We start from the raw sequence: 6,989 nt of genomic DNA on the forward strand, positions 1-6,989 counted from the left end.
GTTGAACAGGAGCCCGTGGAGAGGTCTGGTTGAACAGTATCCGGTGGAGTAGCACGTGGTGGAGGCTGGATCAATAGGAGCCCGTGGGTGAACCGTCACAGGTGGAGGCTGGAGGAGGTCGACGGTGGGTGAACAGTAGCCCGTGGAGGCTGGAGGAGGTCGACGGTGGAGATGAATAGTATCCCGTGGAGCCCCTTTTGCGGTACGCCACATCCCTCCCGATGAACATGACCCCCCTTTTAACCGTAGCGCTCCAACACAAGTCCGGTTCCTCCGTTTTGTGTTATGCCACACCCCTCCCGATCAACAGGACCCCGTTTCGACCGTAGGAGGTCAAACACAAGCCCGTTTCCTCCGTTTTGCGGTACGCCAGACCCCTCCCGATGAACAGGATCCCATTTCGAACATGGCCGGTCGAACACAAGGCTGTTTCCTCCGTTCTGCGGTACGCCAGGCCTCCTTTCCATCGGCTATTCCATCCAAGCCCTCCCGATGAACACGACGACGCATTCTGTTCCAACCACACTGGCTCCCCATGAACACAACGATGATGCAGTTTCTCCGTTCCGACCCAACCATGTACACGAGCCCAGGCCAACGTATGCGCGAGTAGGCATTCAAGATGCCGCCCATATGTACGTACATGGCCGTATTTTCTTTCTTGCACACTGGTTGTTGTACGTACGTGTACATGCTACGTGCGCGCCTCTACTATGACACGTGCGCGCCTCTACATCAACCAGTATGTACGTACACGTTCGTGACTAGAATGACAATGCTACATACGCTTGGACCAGGTGGGTCCCGACTGTCAGGCACTTCCTTACATGTGAAGATGTAGCTGGTGGGTCCCAGCAGTGAGGGGGGCGAATCATTTTTTTGCCCGGACGCACTTCCTTGCGTGCGAAGATGTAGCTGGTGGGTCCCAGCAGTCAGGGGGAAACATTTTTTTCACAAAATACAGTGGCCTGTCTGGTGGGTCCCTGCTGTCAGGTGGAGGAATAATTATTTGGCATGTAATAAGGAGCCAATTCCTTGCGGCTGCCCTGGACCTAGCTGTCAGCCTATCAACGTACAATACTCTTACGATGGAAGTCGTTCCTTGACCACGTTGACCACGCTGCGCCGAGAGCACCAGGGCGATGAACGACGGTGAGGCCTAGGAAGGGGATGACGCGGAGCCGGGGAAGACGCGGCAGTGGATGCCCACATGGAGAGGAGTACGAGGGTTCACTGGTGCGGCTGCGGTGTCAGGCTGCCATCACCGCAGAATAACAGGGGGTGTGGGTGAGTGGAGGGATGGCCTGGCCAGCGGTGGGAGTAGTAGGGGGCGGTGAGGACTCCGTGGTAGCACAGCCGGCCATGAGAGGCAGGAGCAGGCGGCACGACCGGCGCTGCTTTGGGCGGCTGGAGCAAGAAGACCAGAGGTTGAAGAAGCACGATGGCCGTTGGATGGACATCGTACTGTCACTGCAGCTAGAATCGTCTATATTGACTAAGTTGACAAAGCCCTTGGTACGCGTCAACTTAGTAGGCCCACAGGTCAACTTCCGAAATGGTGCGCCCCAGATGTCAGGGGGAGGAATAATTTTTTGGGCGGGTGAAGCTAGAATATTCGAGATTGAAGAAGAAGCACGGCATTCGTTGGATGGACATCCACGGCCACTACTGCTAGAACCGTGTGTTGACTATAAGTTGACAAAGCCTTGCATACGCGTCAACTCTTTTTTTTAGGGGACACGTCAACTTAGTAAGGCCACAAGTGTGTGGCAGAGAACTTATAGCCCATTTGAGATTTGTAAGAATGTGCAGCCCAGTTTTGTATTCTAATGGAATTTACTACAGCCTATTTACAGTTTGTTAAAAGTACTGCCCATTTCAACCAACCGTTCAAAATAGAATTCAATAAAATTTTCCACATTTTGATGTGATCCGAAATATTTTTATCCCGAAATTTCTACTCAGATTAAATACAATTTCAATATAAATTTATATTAGGTAAAAATCCAACGAAACATTGCGCGTGCAACAATTAATGAAATTAAAATTTTCAATATCCAAAAATAATATTTTATAAAGTAATTACGTGTTTGGTGCATTTTTTATAGTTACTGCCCAGTTTTTATAATTACATCCCATTTATTATTTCTTAAAGCCCATTTTCTTGTTAAGCCTAATGCATCCCTTCAAGGAAAGATTTGCAGCCCAGCGGGGCGGAGAATAACAACTTGACCTTGCCTGGGTATTCCTAAAAAAAGTATAGCGGGGCAAGCCATTTTCAGCTTGAAAAAAATCAATATCTGGGCTGGATATCTGGCGTGGGCTAGACGGGCCATAGCCCGCCCAGTTAATACCTGCAGCTATGTTTTCATTGTTGTTTAGAGGAGAAAAATTAATATCTGGGCTAAACATCGCACAAGAAAAACTCTGCAGTGCTCACACCTCAAAAACACTAATACTGCTCGAGCTGCTTGGTCCTAGCTGTCGGCCGCTCCTTGTGCAATTCTCTCATTTATTGACTACATAGGTTGACAATGGTGTGGGACCGTGATGTCAGGAAACCAGAAGGAAGGAAAAATTATAGTTTTATATAATAAGGAGGCACTTGCGTACGTGCGGCTATGGCCCTAGTGGGTCCCCACTGTCATCCTCTCGAAGTAAAGTCATCTCATCCTCATGTCCGTTGACTCTGTTGACAACGCGAGACGGCGGCGCCACGGCGAGCGTAGCAACTCAAAGGGTGACGGAGAGGGCCTCGCAGTCCCTAATGATGGTCTGATACAGCGTCGGCTGCTCATTTGGGAAGCCAGGATCATAGGGCTACATGTCTGCGATGGCATTGTCGTTCACTTGTGCACCGGTGCTCACTGAGGAGATGGAGGTTGCAACACAGGTCCTCCTGTGCTGGTAGCTCTTCCACCGTTAGGGCGTTGAAGTGCGGCCTCATCTGCACGATGGTGAACACGGCATGAATCGGCTTGGACAGTGGTGTCAACTCCTGGTCGGAAGCTATGTCCATCGTCTGATTGTCATCGCTCAGCTCGGCGAGCTTGCTGGTGAGCCAGTATGTCCGGCTGCTGGACCGACCCACTGCCAAGCACGAGTCTGACTGCCTTGGCCCACCCAGACTGTGTCCCTTGCTTGTGCGCGCTTTGCACCCGAAATGGTCAGTGCCGCCCGCCCCGCTTCCCGGTGCAGGCGATTGCTCCGCCTCAAACGACACAAGTGTCATCCGTCCGCCCGTCTGCCTCCCACATTAATGAGAGGCGGTTGCCGAGGCGGCTACTCCGGCACCACATGTCCGTTCCTCCGCCGCCCACCATTCCTATACAAACTGCTGCACCGGCCATCACTACAAGAAATATGTCAACTTGTGACCACCACTATTGGTCACTGAAAGGTCATGGTTTTTCATCTGCAACCTTTTTGTGACCAAAAAGAGAAGGTCAAAACCTGGTGGTCATAAACTGACTATAGCGACCTTCTCTGTGAGAAGGTCGGAGACGTTTACGGCAAAAATATGCCTAATGTGGCGTTTTGGTCACTAGCAACCTCCCAAGGCCACATAGGCATCCAGCGTGGCAAGATGATGTGGCACAAGATTCAGCCCGGTCCAATTCGGTGTTTATATGGGCCGAGCCCATTAATTCGGCCTTTTTAATATTTATTTTTCCTATTAATTTTTGCTACCTACATGGGCTGGCCCGTTTTTTCTTTTTTCAAAAGGGTCCCAATTGTCAAGTTCTGATATGTGGGTCCCAAATTTCCGATTCTGGTTTGTGGGTCCTTGCTGTCATGGTCATGTTCCTCAGATTTCAATATGCCAATAATTAAACAACCAATATTTAAATCAAAATAGACAGAAAACAAGTGTAATACTTCAAATAACAAGAAGCAACAATCTGTTACATCAACACACATACAACATTTCATTCAAAAACAGAGAGAAGATACATGAAATTCTGGAGTTCACAATGCCCAAATAACCTAGCTATTATTACATAACTTGCGATACAAAAATGTCTTGGCACTTCTTTGAACATATTCTTTCGTCTTGAATTTAGGCAAAATATCTGCCAACAAGAAAACAGAACAACGAGGATATAGTGAATAACAACAGCAGCAAGTGATGGGGTGCTATTTAGTAAGATTAAGTCCGGAAAGAAACATACATGAAAATTAAGAAGAGCTAGAGCAATTCTGCATGAAAATTAAGAATTGCTATTCAGTATGAATGCCATGAAGTTTTCGTGCACGTCATGCCAAGTCAGCCAACATGTAGCATGCATGTGAGCCATAAAACATGATCACAGTTCAGCACCTACAACAGCCTGACACAATAGATAAAGCCATGAAGTGATAATAACAGTGTGTGATGAGAAACTGACCACTCTTTTTAATTACTATGAGCAACAAAACATCTAGTTTCAGATACTCAACGGATTCACTCATATACTTATTATATGCTGACATGGATTGTAGAGGTTAACAACAAAACTGGAACTGGAACTTGTCATAAGCTAACAAAAAAACACATTCCAAAACTATCTGTATAAAACATTTATGCATGGATACATTCAAGAACTAGAAAAGTTCAAATAGGTTTATAAATGCACAAATAACTTGAGGAAAAGTAGCCAACTGCAGGTCTAAATCTGTATTGGTGATCAGCAGGTTTATAAATGCACAAATAGGTTTATAAGATATGAGTTGCTTACTTTACTTACTATGATCGTATCATGTGTTCTGAACATGTATAGGTGATCAGCAGGTACAAGTCATCAACTGAACTAATCGCTGCCCAAGAAATTAAGCGTGAATCCTGTGAGGCAAAACTAAGAGTAAAAATAAGACTAGGCCAGCTGCAGGTCTTGCGCTAGTGGCGTTGCAGTCTTCATGGCGCTGGCTGCCACAAGGACATTAAATGTGAATGAGTTGGTAAAATGGTAAGCAAGTGTTAAAGGACACTGGGCGCTAGCACCTAGACTCGATTTCATCATATTATACTTATCATTAACTCATTCACACTGAGACATCACAACTTCTCCACCCACAGAAAAAGAGAGAGAATATTGTGCTGTAAAAAAACTCTCAAAAAGATTTAATCATTCCGTTAAAAATAGAGTAGCAAGAGAAACGCTGGACATCATTACAGAATATGAGTTGCAGGATACAACTTGTGGAAACGAGCCAATAACAACAACATCAAGAAAATTAGAGTTCTTGATTCTTGAAGCACCGACAAATAGGAAACCCAGATAACAGCCGCATATATGAATTGTGGGATACATCTTCCTATAGTTGTGGAAACTTGAGTCAATAACAGTAGCATCAAGTTGACATTGACAACAAGATAGAAAAATGAGAATGACATCTTCCTAGTAGTTGTGGAAACATAAAAACAACATGAAAATGACATTGGCAGCAAGATAGCAAAATAGGAATGACAGTCCATGCATGGTACATGAATGATTCACAGCAACTACATGACCCTTGGCATTGGAGAAGGAGCTGCTTACTTCATGGTGGTGCGGGAGTCCTTGACCTCCTGGTGGACCTTCACGTTCTCTTCGAGCACCCTGCAGGACTCTGCAACGAGGTCCTTGCCACTAATCAGCTCCCTCCTAGCAGTGGCACCCATCCACAGTAATCAGTATTTCCACGGTTAGAACATGCAACTGGCTGAATCCAAGCAAGGGAAGAGAAAATATGAATCGAATGTACCTCATGTCCTTGACCTCTTGGAGGAGCCTGGAGTTGTCATCGTGTAGTCTCTGTTGCTCATCCATGAAATCATTTCCTCAGTTGGCTGATAATATAGATGATGTAGTTCTCCTGGCCAGGCAGGAAGCCGGATGCGGCAGCACCCATGGTTGGCACATCGACAATGTTCATTCATTTAACAAAGGGAACATGCAGAGTACTGTTTAGTCAGTGATGGCATGGCAGGATCTCGGACCAGCACACATGCACGTATGCGTAGCAGCCTGATCGATCTGCATCAAACGGTGTACTGCTACTACATGCGTGTTTAAGACATGAAAAATCCAAATCTATCTCACAGTAAAACAACCGACTTGTTAGACTTGTTACAGCGCGCTCAAGTTTGAGAGTGCTAACAACGCTGGACATCGATACATTCAACCTGTGCATCGGCAAGGGCGGCATGGAGGGCATCCAAACTTGTCAGATCGAGCAGCTTCTCCCTGGCCCCAAACTGCACACGCAACGCATGTACACATTAGATGCGGCAAATAAGAAAGCCAGAAGAAGAGGAGATGAGGAGGGAACCATACCCTTGTCGAGGTCCCCAGGAGGGGTCAGCCACAGGAGCACGAGCACCCTCATGGCACCCGAGCCCGAGCTGATCTTGGTCCAGAGCGCCTTGGCAGCGGACTTGTCCTGGGCGGCCTCCTCGACCTCAGCGCCATCGACCTCCATCACGGTGTCGTCATCCTCGTCTCGGTCGGCGTCGCTCCCTGGCCTGCAAGCATAACCACTTGGCGTCGGCGTCGGGTCATTCTACTTGAACGCGGTAGCGCAATGAGAAAGAGGAGAAGGAAAACGCGCGGCATCCTCGATCTCCTCGATGGGAACCCATGGGCCGATGAGGACATGGCCGAGCCGACGAGGGCACACGGCGGGGCGAGGGGTTCTGGCTCTGTGGACGCGGTAGGTGGAGCGAGTGGGGTGGGGCGGAGAAGAGAGGGGGAGAGTTAGGCCGACAGCAAGGTGAAGGGGGACAAGGGCGATTGGATCTGGGGGAGAAGGGGAGGCGCGATCGAGTGGGAGGGGGGAGGGCGATTGGGTCTGGGGGAGAAGGGGCGACGGCGATAGAGTGGGAGGGGATCTGAGTTAGGGTTTGGGTGGTTGGGCTACGGGTAGGTTTTTCTTTTTCTTTTTGTCTTTTTTTCTTTAAATAAATGGGATGGATGGATGGATGCCATGTCATCGATCCATGGCACAAATGTTTCAACCAATGAGAACAA

The 6,989-nt window shown here is 47.9% G+C and overlaps 1 long non-coding RNA gene across 1 annotated transcript; it reads right to left on the reverse strand.

Annotated features, from left to right (window-relative positions):
* Positions 1-5,133: 5,133 nt before the first annotated feature.
* Positions 5,134-6,761, reverse strand: LOC119335916. The gene is made up of 4 exons (XR_005162129.1): positions 6,297-6,761; positions 5,725-6,217; positions 5,520-5,624; positions 5,134-5,295 (listed from the first exon to the last, which is right to left on the reverse strand). It is a non-coding gene; the product is annotated as an uncharacterized LOC119335916 (long non-coding RNA).
* Positions 6,762-6,989: the final 228 nt, after the last annotated feature.

This window comes from Triticum dicoccoides, chromosome 7B, assembly GCF_002162155.2.
Source record: "Triticum dicoccoides isolate Atlit2015 ecotype Zavitan chromosome 7B, WEW_v2.0, whole genome shotgun sequence".
Lineage (NCBI taxonomy): Eukaryota > Viridiplantae > Streptophyta > Magnoliopsida > Poales > Poaceae > Triticum > Triticum dicoccoides.